The sequence below is a fragment of the Eubalaena glacialis genome, chromosome 10 (assembly GCF_028564815.1).
Source record: "Eubalaena glacialis isolate mEubGla1 chromosome 10, mEubGla1.1.hap2.+ XY, whole genome shotgun sequence".
NCBI lineage: Eukaryota > Metazoa > Chordata > Mammalia > Artiodactyla > Balaenidae > Eubalaena > Eubalaena glacialis.
This window is the reverse complement of record NC_083725.1, coordinates 50,070,671-50,091,051: the sequence shown is the minus strand read 5'-3', so window position 1 is coordinate 50,091,051 and position 20,381 is coordinate 50,070,671. Positions and strand designations below refer to the sequence as shown.

Below are 20,381 nucleotides of genomic sequence, written 5' to 3'. Positions count from 1 at the left end.
TGACCTGTTCTTTCACTCCCCCCTGTGAAGTCTCTCCCAGTCACCCCTGGCCCGCCATCCACCTCACCAGATCCCATTGAATCAGAGTCAAATTCCAGTTTTATCACATCCTAGCTGTGAAATCCTGAGCAAGTTATTTAACTTTTCTGGCCCTGGTGGAAAGCTTTCCTTTTTCCTGTAAGTGAGGTTTTCAGAGACCCGGGTAGGGATCTCCCACCACGTTACTCTCAGGTGCTATATGCAGTAACTGGTCGACTGCTTATAACTGCCCCCTCACCCGTCCTATTGGCAAACCCCATGTAGACTCTTTCTTGTCATCAAACCCTGCTGAGCAGTGCCCTTAGGCTGGGACTCCATCAAATGACTCAAGCCCAGGTACCTTCTGAGGTGTCCACTTGGTTCAGGAGAAATCCTGCACCTTTCTCCCACCTAAACTCTGGAGAACAGACCCCCCGCCCCCCACCAAAGTCCTCTTTTCTCACTGGGCCTTGAGGGGAAGCCTAGCCACCTTTCACTTTGGAAATTTTCCAGGAAAGTTAGACATCAGCTTCTGTACCCCGTTGAGCTCCAGGGACACAGGTCAATAAGCAATTAGAAAATGGTTTGATAAGTGTCACCATACTAAAGTACAAGGTGCACTTATCTAGGTGAGAAGGAATCAGGGAAGTCTTCCCAGAGAAAGTGACACTTCAGCTCAGTCCTAAGGGACCAGCAAGAGACATTAAGTCACAGAGGAGGAGGCAGAGGGAGGAAGATGGAGAATTTCATAAGGAGGGAATCATGGCACGTGCAAAGGTACCGAGATGAATGTGAGTATAGCTCATTCGACAACTACAGGAGTGGAAAGAGCTAGAGCGTGTTACGCAAAGAGCTATCAACTGAAGAAAAACGTACACCCTAGAAGTTGCCAGTTATGTTTTATTCAGGGACCACACTGAAGATTATAGCCCAGGAGATAGCCTCTCAGATCACTCTGAGGAACTGTTCCAGAGAGGTAAGGGAGGATCCACGATATAGAGGAGTTTTTGTTAAAATAAAAACAAACAAACACCAAAAGATGACTGCTAATAAAAAAAAACACACATCTCAAGTTAATGAATTTAGTGTTTTTCTATGTATGGGAAGATGCAAGAGTCTGGGCTCATTGAAATCATTCCTTTGACATACATCTTAACTATCTAGGGCCAGTGTCCTCTTTTTCTCCATCCTGAATTCTCCTCAGGGCGCACTCCGGTTGGTTTGCAGTGGCAGATGGCTTGATGGCGGGCAACAGTCTTTGTTTGCTGAAATGGCAGGCAACACATGTTTTTTTGTTCAAAGAGTTGAGTGGAGAGAGAGGTCTAGAGAGGTAGACAGGAGCCCAGACAAGAAGTGTCCCATCTGTTTTGAAATCCTCATCAAGATTTGAATGATTTCCAGAGAGCAACAGGAATTCACAGAAGGGCTACAAGTAGAGACTGAGAAGATCAGATCTGCATTTTAGAAAGAACAGTCTAGCAACGGGAGAATAGAGGTGCTGGGGCTTGAGGCAGGAGGTTTGAAGGCCGTTCAAGTGATCCAGGAGCAGAGGGGAGACTTGGATCCAGGTGTCGACAACGGGAGGAGCAGGGTTGACAGAGATTGGAGGGAGGAAGCCAGGATGATTGCCAAGTTCTCAGTGTGTTCGAAGTCAAACACTAAAAAACACCAAAGATCCTCCTTGGACCTCAGCCCCTCCCAGACCTTTTAGCCTACCTTTCTCCATTATCAGAAGTTCAAAGACGTCCACTCTTGTCTCCAATTCATCACCTTACATTCCTTCGTTAAACAACTGTGTCTGGGAGGAGAAGGTGATGAGCAGATGTCCTTCGATTCTACTGATGGACCTGGTGGGTCTCACAGAATCATGTGGTTGGAATAGGGGATGATGGGACTGATCCTAGGAGAAGGGACAGGGGTGCCAGGCACATGAAATAATAGATATTTAGCTACAGGAAAGAAACCAAGATACTGCCTGTGAACACGTAACTCAAGACATTGGGATGCTCCTTCAGGATGACTTGGCAGCATCTCAGGGAGGCAAGGCTCGAATGTGATGGTGATTTAGAAAACGGAACCCTTGTTAGTTGAATTAATCCCAGTGCTGAGAAAGAATGTATGGGCAGAAGAGGGCTACTCAGCATCAAGCACAGACAAAGAAACCCAGGGTAAGCAGTGTCCTTCCAAGCTCTGTCGTCTAAGTAGCCTGCTTGGTGCTCTGGACAGCACACTAATCGGGAGCACCTCATGCCTTCACGTTGATTTCCTGCTCACCATGCCCACCTTGTAGGTGTGAGGCCATTTGTGCCAGGGGCTTGAAACTCTCTCTCTGAAAGACGAGGTGACATATTTTAGTTCTCACCTTTCCACAGAAGTAAATCCTGAGCCAAAGTTTCCAGTGCAAGGGATTATTGGGGAAGTGAAAGCAAACATGAATAGGGAAAGAGGAAAAGTGAGACAAGGAAAGGAAGGTGGCTGACAAAGAATGTACTGTCAGACCAGCTACCACTGTGGGCAACTGAGCTTAATCCTGCTGGGAAAGCCAGTATAAAGCATACACGTTAGCTGTCCAAGCCGGGTGAGGGAGCTGGGGTATCTACATTCCACCTCCTGTCAATCACTGGTTGAAGGTTGCTCCCAGGGATGTGGTAATTCTCCTACACTTCCTGCTTGCCAAGTAGGTAGCTGAAGGGTGCTCCAGAGGCCAGAGAAGGCCCTCAGATTGCAGGTGGAAGTTGGACTGGTGTGCCCTGAAGGGGTCGGGGGTACTCACAATATACAAAGGTAGGTATAGATTCTAGAATCACTTCTTCTTCCTCTTCTCCAGGCATTTGGCTCTCTGCTCAGCCAGGCCTGGGTCTCCTGAGTTTCCAGCCAAGCACCACCATCCTCGACTTACCCTGAACTGCTGGAACAGCCTAGTGCTTAATGAAAGAACGTCTCTCACCCCTCACCCCCTCACATTAAGACTAATTTATTAAGAGAAGTTCCTTCCTCAGAGGCTTTATCAGTCCTGTAGCATTACTACTGCAGTAACTAAAGAGATTTGGGAAGACACAGAGCTTCCAGAATGAAGCAACTCCTTCTTTTGTGCCTTCTGAATAGAACCAAAGACACTGTGTATAGTCAGTATGTGCTGTTGGGGAGAAAAATTTTTCTTCTACCCATTTAGGTTCTTTTGGCTGGCCTAGTAACTAAATTAACAAAAGACAGATTAACAAAAGAAAAACAAATTTAATTACATACGTATGGGATCCCAACAGACAGTGAGAGGCTCCCTGAAAGTCAGGCAGTTGAGTCTGAGATGCCATATTCTGAACTAAGAAGAAGGCAGTAGGGGTCTGGGGCTTCAAAGGGAAGGAAGACAATTCACAGGGAAATGGGAAGAGCCAATGTCTGGTAAACAAATGTTTGCCATGCCATGCAGAGACAGTGGAACAGAGAGGATTTTGAACAGATAGGTCCTGCTGGATTCCCCCAGCTTTCCACGTGTAGCCCACACTCTCTGTAGTTATCTCTGGTGATAGTTCTCTTCCTGGACCAGACCCTCTGTCTAAATTCTTTTAGGCAGTTAAGGGGGAGGTAAAACAACAGTAACAACAACAGCTCTTCCTGAATCTTTTGGGCCTTAATTGACTTCAGCTCAAACTAGTCCATAAGCCAAAGTGGCATATTTCAGGGATGCTCATTCCGAACCCCTTCAGTGCCAAATAGTAATTATATTTCTGTCCCTAGTAATAGTCATACATGTTAAAGAAACCAGAGAGCAGAGTTTAGTGTTTAACTCTTTCAAATGGACTTGAAACAAAAAATAAAAATAGCAAATCATTTCACGAGTATTTTTAATAAAAACTAGACAAAGAATTATAGAATAACAATATCACACAGAGGTCTTAGAAAGGTGTTTCTGAGAGTCTCACCACACCAAGATTCCTGGCGCCACAAGCAATTGCTCACTGAACACCAATATTGTTTCCTGAAAAGCCCTACTTGATTTAAAAAGTTGCCACTCCCGGAAGGGTGAGATGTGACAGGGTGAGAGAGTGGCATGGACATATATACACTACCAAACGTAAAATAGATAGCTAGTGGGAAGCAGCTGCATAGCACAGGGAGATCAGCTCGGTGCTTTGTGACCACCTAGAGGGGTGGGATGGGGAGGGTGGGAGGGAGGGAGATGCAAGAGGGAAGAGATATGGGAACATATGTATATGTATAACTGATTCACTTTGTTATAAAGCAGAAACTAACACACCATTGTAAAGCAATTATACTTCAATAAAGATGTTTAAAAAAAAATACCACATCTTCATCTTTTATACATTTCTTATAAAAAGTGCTAGAGGGGGAGAGAAATCAAAAGAAAAACAAAAGTACAAAAGTTGAATCAGCTGCTATACCACCCCGTATTATCACAGCCTCTTGCCTCTCTTCCCCACCCCTTCATCATTTCTCCCTCAAGCTACTACTTTAAAGGTGTTTTTGGGTTTTTTGCATGTGTGTTTTTTTTTAATTTCTGGCTAAGTTTAAATAAAAATAGACTCAACACATTTTGTCTTTTAGCAAGAGTTTTGTGGAAAATTATTCTCTAACTCATATGCAGACACAGAAATTTTAAGCAATATCATTTCTTAAAAGAGACAATACAAATATGGTAGCATCAAATTTTTTTAAATAAATGAAATATATTCTTATTTTTTAAATGTGCATGTTCAATTTTATTTCTCTATGAAAAGATAGTATGCCTAATACTGAGGGGTAATCAAATCATAAAATTCAACATTATAGCTGAATATCTTGTATATTGACCTTTAATCATCTTCCAATAATTAAACATATTTTCAAGATATTTTAAGTTCAATTTTGAGTAACTATCGTTCAATACATGTTAAATTTTAGCAGTTGTTGTACTTCATTTATAACATTTGTGCTCATAAAATAAAATGACCTGTGAATCAATAAAAAAAAAAAAAAAAGTGTAACAGCACACATTTGAGTTGTTTTAAAAAAAAAAAAAAAAAAAAAGTTGCCACTCCCACAGTCCTTCTCTGGTGACAATCACAGTGGCAGAGGGAAAGAAAGGGCACGTAGCACCATTGCCAGTACATGACAGTCACACAGAGTTTGTTTTAATGGCAAAAGTTGGATGTCATCTTTCTTGAGCTACAAATGAACCAAGTAGGGCTAAAATATAAGCTATGGCTGAAGATAGTCTCAAATGGAATAAAAACATGAAGCATGTGGGCAGGTCATTAGTTTCCAGGAATTGGTTGGCTGGAATTCGTTTCCAAGTTCCAGGACACTGGAGCCATGGGGTAAAATGGTATATTTAGGATAAGTAAAAGGAAGTACACACAAGCAACTTACAGTTTGTGGTCCAATTTTTTTGTAAGTTGCTTGAACTCACTCTGCACTTTTACATAGGAATCTTTATAAATGGTGGCATGGGTATTGGACCAACTCATAACAGCCCATTTAACCCATGATGTAGATAAATAGTAGCATTTGTTGTAACCACCACAGGACTGCTCGTTAGTGTTGGTGATCTAGGGTGCCATCCTTCACTATCTGCTCCTCTTGAATTAAATGTCCCCCTGGGTGATCTCAGCCGTCTCTACTGGTTGAACCATCATCAGTCACCAATCACTCCAAATTGTACCTCTACTTACTACCTCTTTGAATGCTCCAGATCAACATTATATATTCAACTGTTGGTTGGACATTTCCACCTGGAATACTTAAAATTCAACCAGCTACAGACTAAACTCACCATATCCCACTCTTCCCTCATTTTCTTATAGTAACCCCTTTTCTTGTTCACCCGTTTGCTAGGGTTAGAATCTTGGGGTCTTGTCACAGCCCAGCAATTTTATGGTGCTATCTATTTGAAGATGCTGTTATTTCTCTGTCTAGACTCATCCCCTCTCCCACCCCCCAGGCCAGAAAGGCTCCTCTTCCTTCTTCAAGACCCAGCTCAATTGCTGTCTCTCCTGTGAAGATTCACAGACTCCCTTGGTGGCCACAATCCCAGAACAAGCAGAGTCAATGCCCCCAAATCTTCTCATTTAAAACTGCTCCCAGGGGAGGGGGAAGGGTAAGCTGGGACGAAGTGAGAGAGTGGCATGGACATATATACACTACCAAATGCAAAATAGATAGCTGGTGGGAAGCAGCCACATAGCACAGGGAGATCAGCTCGGTGCCTTGTGACCACCTAGAGGGGTGGGATAGGGAGGGTGGGAGGGAGACGCAAGAGGGAGGAGATTTGGGGATATATGTATATGTGTAGCTGATTTACTTTGTTATAAAGCAGAAACTAACACACCATTGTAAAGCAATTATACTCCAATAAAGATGTTAAAAAAATTTTTTTTAATGATTTCAGTGACAAAAAAAAAAAATAAACTAGCAAAAATCTGATTGAAAAAAATAAATAAATAAATAAAACTGCTCCCATACCATGTGATCTGTCCTCTGAGGTTACCTTTCCCTTGTGGTAGTCAGTTTGCAATTTATCTGTCTTTCCAAATAAACTGTCAGCTCTTCCAGGCTAAGATTGATCTTGTTCTTATCTTCTTACCTCCTAGAGCCTAGCCCAGTACCCAGACAGGGGAAATAGGCAGGACTGTGACAGAGGCTTTGAACATGGAATTAGACAACCCAGGATGCAAATCTTAATTTTTCTGAATACTCCTTTTTCTATCTAGTAGGGTCCAGGGACATATCTACATTTTAATCATTTAAAATTATACAAACTGCATCCTCTAAACTCAATGTAAAATCTACCTTCTGAGAAAATAACTGTATTTTCTGATTCTATTGCTGGTTAACCACTTAAAATGATTTCTTCAGTAAATCTCTGAGGAGGCAAAGAGAAGAAAATATAGTTCTTCTATGGGTAGAGCCATGGAACTAACGTTACAAGGAGATTTTCTGTAATCCTACAGGTTGAGTCATATTTCTTAGCCCCAGCTCTAATTCTATGCTCTTAATTGTTCTTGAGCTATTTTTTCCTCCTTCTCTTTTATTTCTGCTGTGTGCTTCGTTTCAAATCAGATCCTCAGAAAGTGAAAGAGGAAAATTAAGCATGACATTTAAGCCATTTGATTAATATTGCATTTTATAGAGGGAGGAATGATGATTAGTGTTTTTTTTTAATAGCAATACCAAATAAAAATTTTGTTAATGCTATTTCTAGAAAGCATCACCAGATCTGCAACTCATTTTCGCAGGATATAAGCAATAGCTTTCACTGATCTTACAGTCTTTTGAAAAATGTTTCCGTAAGACTTTTTTTTTTTTTTTTTGAATTACCAATGGAAGCCATTGGTTTTGAGTGCCAGAATAAAAAAAGCCACCTTTTCTCATATTAATTTTACCCTGACTTCTATTTTATAAAGTTCATGCTATAATAAAGGCAAATAACAGTCAAAAATTCAGCTTGCAGGCAAGGGAACCAAAGAAGGTTGTGGTGTTTGAAATATGATGATCATACTTCTCTGAGGAAGAAAATACTATTTGCAGTGGAGCAAACATGTAAGATTGGAATGTAAAGGTCAGATCCTGGCCAACCAGTCAGATTATTTAAAAAAATCATATTAGGAATATCATAAAAGCCTGAAATTAAGGGCAGAGTAATAATATCTAATCTAAATTGTGTGAGGAAAAAGACCATACCATTTATACTATACCAAACGTTTAATTGCTAAGTGAAAGATCTTAGCAACAAGTGACTTCTGGGTCTGATGGTTCATCCTGAGCTTACCTCTACCTCAACCTTTTCTATACGATGTAACTGTCTCCACCAGCTTCTCCTATTAGACTGAACTTCCTTCAGTGCGGGCACTCTGCTCTTTTCATATTTTAAACCAAACCTAGCATGGTGCCTGGCACAGAGCAGGCTCTTACTAAATACCTGATGAATGTATATATGAAAACATCAATAGAATGTTTTTAAAGACAAAAAATTCCAAAACACTTATAGAACTAAAGCAGAGCTGTTAATTTGACCGTCACTCCTTGACAGTGGAAATATCTCTCATAAACACAACTGCCTGTGTCCTGCAGAAACATAGGGTATAAATGACAAAGCCAGCTGTTTTATTTCCTCTCCAACAACCTCCTTTACACATAACCAAAAACTACCACCCAGGTCACATGGGCTCAGATGGCTAATCAGACCAATGACCCATCTCCAACAGTGACAATAGTAAGGGACCTGTTAGAGGTAAAGATTGACTGTTTTCTTCAGTCCATTACTTTTTTTTTTCCTGAGTATAAATGGTATTCGTAAAATAATACAAAAGAACATAAATAAGAAAATAAAAATCACCATAATCCTGCTATTAACATTTTGGTGTGTTTCCTTTACATTTTTTACATAGTTGAAATGAAATTTTATCAGTTTTGTGTCCTGTTTACATCATTCTGAGAGCATTTTCCATGTTACTAAATTTTTCTCAAAAACATCCCTTTTAACGGCTGTATATTTTGTCTCATGGCATATTTTTCACTGTAATAAATAATGCTTGATGGAATCATCTTTTATTATGAATATCTTAAGCCTTTTTATATAGAAATATGATATAATAAACTTAAATGTATCCATCACCCACCTTCAATCTATTTCTCCTCCCCTGGTCCAGATTATTTTGGAGCAAATTCCAGACATTATATCATTATGTCATTTAATTTGATATATTAAATAATATATAATTGTATATATACTCTCTCTATATTTACATATATTTTATAAATTATAATAATATGTATTGTTAGAGTATATTATATAGAGTATATTATATATATATATACTAATTTTTTATTATCAAATATTCAAGCTGTTGTACAAGCATACCTCATTTTATTGCATTTCATTTATTGCACTTTGCAGATACTGTGTTTTTTACAAATTGAAGGTTTGTAGCAACGCTGTGTCAAGCAAGTCTATCGGTGCCGTTTTTCCAGTAGCATTTGCTCACTTTCTGTCTCTGTGTTACATTTTGGTAACTCTCACAACATTTCAAACTTTTTCATTGTTGTTACACCTGTTATGGTGATCTGTGATCAGTGATCTTTGATGTTACTATTGTCATTGTTTTGGGGTGCTACAAACCATGCCCACATAAGATGGCAAACTTTATTGATAACATGCATGTTCTTTTTTTTTTTTTTTTTAAAACACCTTTATTGAAGTATAGTTGCTTTACAATGGTGTGTTAGCTTCTGCATTATAACAAAGTGAATCAGTTATACATATACATATGTTCCCATATCTCTTCCCTCTTGCATCTCCCTCCCTCCCACCCTCCCTATCCCACCCCTCTAGGTGGTCACAAAGCACCGAGCTGATCTCCCTGTGCTATGCGGCTGCTTCCCACTAGCTATCTATTTTACATTTGGTAGTGTATATATGTCCATGACACTCTCTCACCCTGTCACATCTCACCCCTCCCCCTCCCCATATCCTCAAGTCCATTCTCTAGTAGGTCTGTGTCTTTATTCCCATCTTGCCACTAGGTTCTTCATGACCTTTTTTTTTTTTTTTTCCTTAGATTCCATATATATGTGTTAGCATACTGTATTTCTTTTTCTCTTTCTGACTTACTTCACTCTGTATGACAGACTCTAACTCCATCCACCTCATTACAAACACCTCCATTTCATTTCTTTTTATGGCTGAGTAATATTCCATTGTATATATGTGCCACATCTTCTTTATCCATTCATCCGATGATGGACACCTAGGTTGCTTCCATGTCCTGGCTATTGTAAACAGAGCTGCAATGAATATTTTGGTACATGACTCTTTCTGAATTATGGTTTGCTCAGGGTATATGCCCAGTAGTGGGATTGCTGGGTCATATGGTAGTTCTATTTTTAGTTTTTTAAGGAACCTCCATACTGTTCTCCATAGTGGTTGTATCAATTTACATTCCCACCAACAGTGCAAGAGGGTTCCCTTTTCTCCACACCCTCTCCAGCATTTATTGTTTCTAGATTTTTTGATGATGGCCATTCTGCCTGGTGTGAGATGATACCTCATTGTAGTTTTGATTTGCATTTCTCTAATGATTAATGATGTTGAGTATTCTTTCATGTGTCTGTTGGCAATCTGTATCTCTTCTTTGGAGAAATGTCTATTTAGGTCTTCTGCCCATTTTTGGATTGGGTTGTTTGTTTTTTTGTTATTGAGCTGCATGAGCTGCTTGTAAATCTTGGAGATTAATCCTTTGTCAGTTGCTTCATTTGCAAATATTTTCTCCCATTCTGAGGGTTGTCTTTTGGTCTTGTTTATGGTTTCCTTTGCTGTGCAAAAGCTTTTAAGTTTCATTAGGTCCCATTTGTTTATTTGTGTTTTTATTTCCATTTCTCTAGGACCTGGGTCAAAAAGGATCTTGCTGTGATTTATGTCATAGAGTGTTCTGCCTATGTTTTCCTCTAAGAGTTTGATAGTGTCTGGCCTTACACTTAGGTCTTTAATCCATTTTGAGTTTATTTTTGTGTATGGCGTCAGGGAGTGTTCTAATTTCATACTTTTACATGTACCTGTCCAATTTTCCCAGCACCACTTATTGAAGAGGCTGTCTTTTCTCCACTGTATATGCTTGCCTCCTTTATCAAAGATAAGGTGACCATATGTGCGTGGGCTTATCTCTGGGCTTTCTATCCTGTTCCATTGATCTATATTTCTGTTTTTGTGCCAGTACCAAACTGTCTTGATTACTGTAGCTTTGTAATATAGTCTGAAGTCAGGGAGCCTGATTCCTCCAGCTCCATTTTTCGTTCTCAAGATTGCTTTGGCTATTTGGGGTCTTTTGTGTTTCCATACAAATTGTGAAATTTTTTGTTCTAGTTCTGTGAAAAATGCCAGTGGTAGTTTGATAGGGATTGCATTCAATCTGTAGATTGCTTTGGGTAGTAGAGTCATTTTCACAATGTTGATTCTTCCAATCCAAGAACATGGTATATCTCTCCATCTATTTGTATCATCTTTAATTTCTTTCATCAGTGTCCTATAATTTTCTGCATACAGGTCTTTTGTCTCCTTAGGTAGGTTTATTCCTAGGTATTTTATTCTTTTTGTTGCAATGGTAAACGGGAGTGTTTTCTTAATTTCACTTTCAGATTTTTCATCATTAGTATACAGGAATGCAAGAGATTTCTGTGCATTAATTTTGTATCCTGCTACTTTACCAAATTCATTGATTAGCTCTAGTAGTTTTCTGGTAGCATCTTTAGGATTCTCTATGTATAGTATCATGTCATCTGCAAACAGTGACAGCTTTACTTCTTCTTTTCCGATTTGGATTCCTTTTATTTCTTTTTCTTCTCTGATTGCTGTGGCTAACACTTCGAAAACTATGTTGAATAATAGTGGTGAGAGTGGGCAACCTTGTCTTGTTCCTGATCTTAGTGGAAATGGTTTCAGTTTTTCACCATTGAGGACAATGTTGGCTGTGGGTTTGTCATATACGGCCTTTATTATGTTGAGGAAAGTTCCCTCTATGCCTACTTTCTGCAGGACTTTTATCATAAATGGGTGTTGAATTTTGTCGAAAGCTTTCTCTGCATCTATTGAGATGATAATATGGTTTTTCTCCTTCAGTTTGTTAATATGATGTATCACGTTGATTGATTTGCGTATATTGAAGAATCCTTGCATTCCTGGAATAAACCCCACTTGATCATGGTGTATGATCCTTTTAATGTGCTGTTGGATTCTGTTTGCTAGTATTTTGTTGAGGATTTTTGCATCTATGTTCATCAGTGATATTGGCCTGTAGTTTTCTTTCTCTGTGACATCTTTGTCTGGTTTTGGTATCAGGGTGATGGTGGCCTCGTAGAATGAGTTTGGGAGTGTTCCTCCCTCTGCAATATTTTGGAAGAGTTTGAGAAGGATAGGTGTTAGCTCTTCTCTAAATGTTTGATAGAATTCGCCTGTGAAGCCATCTGGTCCTGGGCTTTTGTGTGTTGGAAGATTTTTAATCACAGTTTCAATTTCAGTGCTTGTGATTGGTCTGTTCATATTTTCTATTTCTTCCTGGTTCAGTCTTGGCAGGTTGTGCATTTCTAAGAATCTGTCCATTTCTTCCAGGTTGTCCATTTTATTGGCATAGAGTTGCTTGTAGTAATCTCTCATGATCGTTTGTATTTCTGCAGTGTCAGTGGTTACTTCTCCTTTTTCATTTCTAATTCTATTAATTTGAGTCTTCTCCCTTTTTCTCTTGATGAGTCTGGCTAATGGTTTATCAATTTTGTTTATCTTCTCAAAGAACCAGCTTTTAGTTTCATTGATTTTTGCTATTGTTTCCTTCATTTCTTTTTCATTTATTTATGATCTGATCTTTATGATTTCTTTCCTTCTGCTAGCTTTGGGGTTTTTTTGTTCTTCTTTCTCTAATTGCTTTAGGTGCAAGGTTAGGTTGTTTATTCGAGATGTTTCCTGTTTCTTGATGTAGGCTTGTATTGCTATAAACTTGCCTCTTAGAACTGCTTTTGCTGCATCCCATAGGTTTTGGATCGTCGTGTCTCCATTGTCATTTGTTTCTAGGTATTTTTTGATTTCCCCTTTGATTTCTTCAGTGATCACTTCATTATTAAGTAGTGTATTGTGTAGCTTCCATGTGTTTGTATTTTTTACAGATCTTTTCCTGTAATTGATATCTAGTCTCATAGCGTTGTGGTCAGAAAAGATACTTGATACGATTTCAATTTTTTTAAATTTACCAAGGCTTGATTTGTGACCCAAGATATGATCTATCCTGGAGAATGTTCCATGAGCACTTGAGAAAAATGTGTATTCTGTTGTTTTTGGGTGGAATGTCCTATAAATATCAATTAAGTCCATCTTGTTTAATGTATCATTTAAAGCTTGTGTTTCCTTCTTTATTTTCATTTTGGATGATCTGTCCATTGGTGAAAGTGGGGTGTTAAAGTCCCCTACTATGATTGTGTTACTGTCGATTTCCCCTTTTATGGCTGTTAGTATTTGCCTTATGTATTGAGGTGCTCCTATGTTGGGTGCATAAATATTTACAATTGTTATACCTTCCTCTTGGATCAATCCCTTGATCATTATATAGTGTCCTTCTTTGTCTCTTGTAATAGTCTTTATTTTAAAGTCTATTTTGTCTGATATGAGAATTGCTACTCCAGCTTTCTTTTGATTTCCATTTGCATGGAATATCTTTTTCCATCCCCTCACTTTCAGTCTGTATGTGTCTCTAGGTCTGAAGTGGGTCTCTTGTAGACAGCATATATATGGGTCTTGTTTTTGTATCCATTCAGCCAGTCTGTGTCTTTTGGTGGGAGCATTTAATCCATTTACATTTAAGGTAATTATCGATGCATATGTTCCTATTCCCATTTTCTTAAATGTTTTGGGTTTGTTATTGTAGGTGTTTTCCTTCTCTTGTGTTTCTTGCCTAGAGAAGTTCCTTTAGCATTTGTTGTAAAGCTGGTTTGGTGGTGCTGAACTCTCTCAGCTTTTGCTTGTCTGTAAAGGTTTTAATTTCTCCATCAAATCTGAATGAGATCCTTGCTGGGTAGAGTAATCTTGGTTGTAGGTTTTTCTCCTTCATCACTTTAAGTATATCCTGCCACTCCCTTCTGGCTTGCAGAGTTTCTGCTGAAAGATCAGCTGTTAACCTTATGGGGATGCCCTTGTGTGTTATTTGTTGTTTTTCCCTTGCTGCTTTTAATATGTTTTCTTTATATTTAATTTTTGATAGTTTGATTAATATGTGTCTTGGTGTGTTTCTCCTTGGATTTATCCTGTATGGGACTCTCTGTGCTTCCAGGACTTGATTAACTATTTCCTTTCCCATATTAGGGAAGTTTTCAACTATAATCTCTTCAAATATTTTCTCAGTCCCTTTCTTTTTCTCTTCTTCTTCTGGGACCCCTATAATTCGAATGTTGGTGCGTTTAATGTTGTCCCAGAGGTCTCTGAGACTGTCCTCAGTTCTTTTCATTCTTTTTTCTTTATTCTGCTCTGCAGTAGTTATTTCCACCATTTTATCTTCCAAGTCACTTATCCGTTCTTCTGCCTCAGTTATTCTGCTATTGATCCCATCTAGAGTATTTTTAATTTCATTTATTGTGCTTTTCATCGTTGCTTGGTTCCTCTTTAGTTCTTCTACGTCCTTGTTAAATGTTTCTTACATTTTGTCTATTCTATTTCCAAGATTTTGGATCATCCTTACTATCATTATTCTGAATTCTTTTTCAGGTAGACTACCTATTTCCTCTTCATTTGTTAGGTCTGGTGTGTTTTGACCCTGCTCCTTCATCTGCTGTGTGTTTTTCTGTCTTCTCATTTTGCTTATCTTACTGTGTTTGGGGTCTCCTTTTCACAGGCTGCAGGTTCGTAGTTCCCCTTGTTTTTGGTATCTGTCCCCAGTGGCTAAGGTTGGTTCAGTGGGTTGTGTAGGTTTCCTGGTGGAGGGAACTAGTGCCTGTGTTCTGGTGGATGAGGCTGGATGTTGTCTTTCTGGTGGGCTCGTCCACGTCTGGTGGTGTGTTTTGGGGTGTCTGTGGCCTTATTATGATTTTAGGCAGCCTCTCTGTTAATGGATGGGGCTGTGTTCCTGTCTTGCTAGTTGTTTGGCATAGGGTGTCCAGCACTGTAGCTTGCTGGTCGTTGAGTGAAGCTGGGTCTTGATGTTGAGATGGAGATCTCTGAGAGATTTTCGCCGTTTGGTATTACGTGGAGCTGGGAGGTCTCTCGTGGACCAGTGTCCTGAAGTTGGCTCTCCCACCTCAGAGGCACAGCCCTGATGCCTGGCTGGAGCACCTAGAGCCTTTCATCCACACGGCTCAGAATAAAAGGGAGAAAAAATGGAAAGAAAGAAAGAAAGAGGATAAAATAAAATAAAATAAAGCAATTATAATAAAAAATAAGAAAAAAAATTATTAAGAAAAAATTTATTAAGAAAAAATTTTTTTAAATTTTTTAAAACAAAAAATATGAAAAAACTTATTAAAAATTTTTTTTAATTTTTTAAAAATAGAAAATAAGGAAAAAATTATTAAGAAAACATTTATTAGGGAAAAAAAATTTTTTAAGTAAAAAAAAAAAAAACGGACGGACCTAACCCTAGGACTAACGGTGAGAGCAAAGCTATACAGACAAAATCTCACCCAGAAGCATACACATATACACTCACAAAAAAAGGAAAAGGGGAAAAGTTAATATATCCTGCTCCCAAAGTCCACCTCCTAAATTTGGGATGATTCGTTGTCTATTCAGGTATTCAACAGATGCAGGCACATCAAGTTGTTTGTGGAGCTCTAATCCGCTGCTTCTGAGGCTGCTGGGAGAGATTTCCCTTTCTCTTCTTTGTTCGTACAGCTCCCGGGGTTCAGCTTTGGGTTTGGACCCGCCTCTGCATGTAGGTCGCCTGAGGGCGTCTGTTCCCCGCCCAGACAGAACGGGGTTAAAGGAGCAGCTGATTCGGGGGCTCTGGCTCAGTCAGGCCGGGGGGAGGGAGCGGTATGGAGGAGGCGGGGCGAGCCTGCGGCGGCAGAAGCCGGCGTGACGTTGCAGCAGCCTGAGGCGCGCCGTGCGCTCTCCCGGGGAAGTTGTCCCCAGATCACGGGAGCCTGGCCGTGGCGGGCTGCACTGGCTCCCGGGAGGGGCGGTGTGGAGAGTGACCTGTGCTCGCACACAGGCTTTTTGGTGGCGGCAGCAGCAGCCTTAGCGTCTCATGCCCGTCTCTGGGGTCCGCGCTGATAGCCGCGGCTCGCGCCCGTCTCTGGAGTTCATTTAAGCGGCGCTCTGAATCCCCTCTCCTTGCACGCCGCGAAACAAAGAGGCAAGAAAAAGTCTCTTGCCTCTTCGGCAGCTGCAGACTTTTTCTCGGGCTCCCTCCCGGCTAGTTGTGGTGCGCTAGCCCCTTCAGGCTGTGTTCACGCAGCCAACCCCAGTCCTCTCCCTGGGATCCGACCGAAGCCCGAGCCTCAGCTCCCAGCCCCCGCCGGCCCCGGCGGGTGAGCAGACAAGCCTCTCGGGCTGGTGAGTGCTGCTCGGCGCCCAGCCTCTGTGCGGGAATCTCTCCGTTTTTCCCTCTGCGTCCCTGTTGCTGTGGGATCCGCGCTGATAGCCGCGGCTCGCGCCCGTCTCTGGAGCTCGTTTAGGCGGCGCTCTGAATCCCCTCTCCTCCCGCACCGCGAAACAAAGAGGCAAGAAAAAGTCTCTTGCCTCTTCGGCAGCTGCAGACTTTTTCCCGGACTCCCTCCCGGCTAGCTGTGGCGCACTAGCCCCTTCAGGCTGTGTTCACGCCGCCAACCCCAGTCCTCTCCCTGGGATCCGACCGAAGCCCGAGCCTCAGCTCCCAGCCCCCGCCCGCCCCGGCGGCTGAGCAGACAAGCCTCTCGGGCTGGTGAGTGCTGGTCGGCACCGATCCTCTGTGCGGGAATCTCTCCACTTTGCCCTCTGCACCCCTGTTGCTGTGCTCTCCTCCGTGGCTCCGAAGCTTCCCCCCTCTGCTACCCGCAGTCTCTGCCCACGAAGGGGCTTCCTAGTGTGTGGAAACCTTTCCTCCTTCACAGCTCCCTCCCACTGGTGCAGGTCCCGTCCCTATTCTTTTGTCTCTGTTATTTCTTTTTTCTTTTGCCCTACCCAAGTACGTGGGGATTTTCTTGCCTTTTGGGAGGTCTGACGTCTTCTGCCAGCGTTCAGTGGGTGTTCTGTAGGAACAGTTCCACGTGTAGATGTATTTCTCATGTATCTGTGGGGAGGAAGGTGATCTCCGCGTCTTACTCTTCCGCCATCTTGCCCCTCCTGCATGTTCTGACTGTTCCACCAACTAGCCATTCCCCATCTCTCTCCCTCTCCTCAGGCCTCCCTATTCCCTGAGATACAACAATATTGAAATTAGGCCAATTAATAACCCTACAGTGGCCTCTAAGTGTTCAAGTGCAGGGAAGAGTCACACGTCTTTCTTTAAATTAAAAGCTAGAAATAATTAAGCTTAGTGAGGGAAGCATGTTGAAAGCCAAGATAGGCTGAAAGCTAGGCCTCCTGCACCAAACTGTTAGCTAAGTGGTGACTGCAAAGGAAAAGTTCTTGAAGGAAATTAAAAGTGCTACTCCAGTGAACACACGGATGGTAAGAGAAACAGCCTATTGCTGATATGGAGCACGTTTTCGTGGTCTGGATAGAAGATCAAACCAGCTCCCACATTCTCTTATGCCAAGCCTAATCCAGAGCAAGGCCTAACTCTTTTCAGTTCTCTGAAGGCTGAGAGAGGTGAGGAAGCTGTAGAAGAAAAGTTTGATAGCAGAGGTTGGTTCATGAGCTTTAAGGAGAGAAGTCATCTCCATAATATAAAAGTACAAGGGGAAGCAGCAAGTGCTGATGTAGAAGCTGCACCAAGTTATCCAGAAGATCTAGCTAAGATAATTACTGAAGGCAGCTCCACTAAATAGCAGATTTTCAATGTAGATGAAACAGCCTAATATTGGAAGAAGACGCCATCTAGGGCTTTCATAGCTAGAGAGGAAAAGTCAATGCCTGGCTTCAAAGCTTCAAAGGACAGGCTGACTCTCTGTTAGGTGCTAATGCAGCTGGTGACTTGAAGGTGAAGCCAGTGCTCATTCACCATTCCAAAAATCCTAGAGCCCTTAAGAATTATGCTAAATCTACTCTGCCTGTGCTCTAGAAATGGAAGAACAAGGCCTGGATGACAGCACATTTGTTTACAACATGGTTTACTGAATGTTTTAAGCCTACTGTTGAGACCTACTGCTTAGAAAAAACGATTACTGCTCACTGACAATGCACCTGGCCACCCAAGAGCTCTGATGAAGATGTACAAAGAGATTAGTGTTGTTTGCATGTTGCTAACACAACATCCATTCTGCAGCCCATGGATCAAGGAGTAATTTTGACTTTCAAGTCTTATTACTTAAGAAACACATTTTGTAAAACTACAGCTGCCATAGATAGTGATTCCTCTGATGGATCTGGGCAAAGTCAATTGAAAACCTTCTGGAAAGGATACACCATCCTAGATGCCATTGAGAACATTCATGATGCATGGGAAGAAGCCAAAATATCAACATTAACAGGAGTTTAGAAGAAGTTGGTTCCAACCTTCATGGATGACTTTGAGGGATTCAGGACTTCGGTGGCAGATGTAACCACAGATGTGTTGGAAATAGCAAGACAACTAGAAGTGGAGCCTGAAGATGTGACTGAACTGCTGCAATCTCATGATACAACTTTAACAGAAGCAACAGATAGTTGCTTCCTATGGGTGAGCAAAGAAAGTGTTTTGAGATGGAATCTACTTCCGGTGAAGATGCTGGAAAGATTGTTGAAATGACAACAAAGGATTTAGAATATTAAATCAGCTTAGTTGATAAAGCAGCATCAGGGTTTGAGAGGATTGACTCTAATTTTGAAAGAAGTTCTATGTGGGCTAAATGCTATCAAACAGTATTGCATGCTAAAGAGAAATTGTTCCTGAAAGGAAGAGTCAGTCGATGGGGCAAAATTCATTGCCGTCTTATTTTAAGAAATTACCACAGTCACCCCACCCTTCTGCAACCACCACCTGATCAGTCAGCAGCCTTCAACATCGAGGCAAGACCCTCCACCAGAAAAAAGATTAATGACTTGCTGAAGGCGCAGATGATGTTTAGCATTTTTTAACAATAAAGTATTTTAAAACGAAGGAATGTACTCTTTTTTAGACATAATGCTGTTGCACACTTAATAGACCACAGTATAGTGTAAACATAACTTTTACGTACACTGGGAAAACAAAAAATTCATGTGACTCCCTTTATTATGATATTTGTTTTATTGCAGTGGTCTGGAGCTGAATCTGCAATATTTCTGAGGTATGTCTGTACATAAATCTTTGATCACATTTCTGATTCTCTCCTTGGGGTAGAATGCAAAAAATGGAATTCCAGGTAAAGATGAAAACTCTTTAAGGCTTATGATAATTTTGCCAGATTGCTTTGCAGAAAAGATATATCCATTTATACTCCCACGAGCAACATGAGAACACCACTTCCCTGTACCCTAACCAACACCCAGTCATTGAATTGATGTTTTGAAATGCATTCTGAAAGAATCCTCTTCATCCAGAAGCTAATGGTGAGATCTTTGGAGTCAGTCAAGGTTGAGATTCAATCCTCAGCCTGTGTAGCCATGTGACATGTGAGTCAGTCTCTGAACATATGTTTCCTCATTCAGTCGGTAACAATAACTACCACACAGAGTTTTGTGGTGATTAGATGTAATGTTTATAAAGTGCTTAGCACAGTCTTGGCAAACAGAGTTCAATAAATGGTATATGTATTTTAGACTAAATGTCCCATGAGGTCATGTCTATTGTGGGTTGTTGTTATTTGGGTTTTTTTTGCTTTTTGTTTTTGTTTTTTGTTTTTTGCCTTTGCTCAGTGTCCGATGCATCACTGGCACTCAATATCGAATGAGTGAGGGCTCCAGAGTAGGAAGGGTGGGGAGTGCAGCCCTGATGGGTCTCTTCTCAGGCTCTCTGATGGCAGGAGACAGATGACCTCGATCTTGCGGAGCCCTCATGCTCTCCACCTCACTCTGGCCCTGATCAAGCCTGCAGTTGTGCACCCACTGATTCTGGAGGCTGTTCATCAGCAGATTCAGAGCAACAAGTTCCTCATTGTACGAATGAGAGAATTTCTGTGGAGAAAGGAAGATTGCCAGAAGCTTTACCAAGAACGTGGAGGACATTTTTTCTCTCAGGAGCTGGTGGAGTTCATGGCCAGTGGGCCAATCTGAGTCTAAATCCTCCCCCACAAGGATGCCATCCAGATCTGGAGGACCCAGAGGGATGGGACCCACCAGAGTGTTTCGAGCATGCCACGTGGCCCCAGATTCAATTCGTGGGAGTTTTGGCCTCACCAACACCTGTAACACAATCCATGGCTCAGACTGTGGTTTCAGCCAGTAGAGAGATTGCAGCCTTTTCCCCTGACTTCAGTGAACAGTGCTGGTATGAGGAAGAGGAGCCCTAGCTGCGCTACAGTCCAGAGGAGGCCTGTCTGTCTGTGAAGACTGGTGGCATTACCCAGCCTTTTCTTGCAGACCTCTGGTCCAGAGCGTTCTCCTAGGACCAAGGAGGCCTGGGGCTCATTGCACCATCTCTGCTGGCCACCGCCACCTGCGTAAGGGCCTAGCTCCTCGCTGCCGTCTCTTCTAGAATCTAACTCTCTATCTGCCTCTTCTCTGGAATGTTCATGGGTGGTTCAGAGGAATAATGGCTCCTCCTTTTTCTGAGAACTATTCATCCGTTTTCAAGGAGGAGCTTTCCTAATTGACTTGCCTGAAAAATGCAGTGGCTCTGTATTAGCAATATTTGGTCTAT

The 20,381-nt window shown here is 41.4% G+C and overlaps 2 pseudogenes; both read left to right on the top strand.

Annotated features, from left to right (window-relative positions):
• The first annotated feature begins 754 nt into the window (after positions 1-754).
• LOC133099844 (tigger transposable element-derived protein 1-like) lies at positions 755-18,669 on the top strand (annotated as a pseudogene).
• Positions 18,670-19,444: 775 nt separating this feature from the next.
• On the top strand, positions 19,445-20,031 carry LOC133099843 (nucleoside diphosphate kinase 6-like; annotated as a pseudogene).
• Positions 20,032-20,381: the final 350 nt, after the last annotated feature.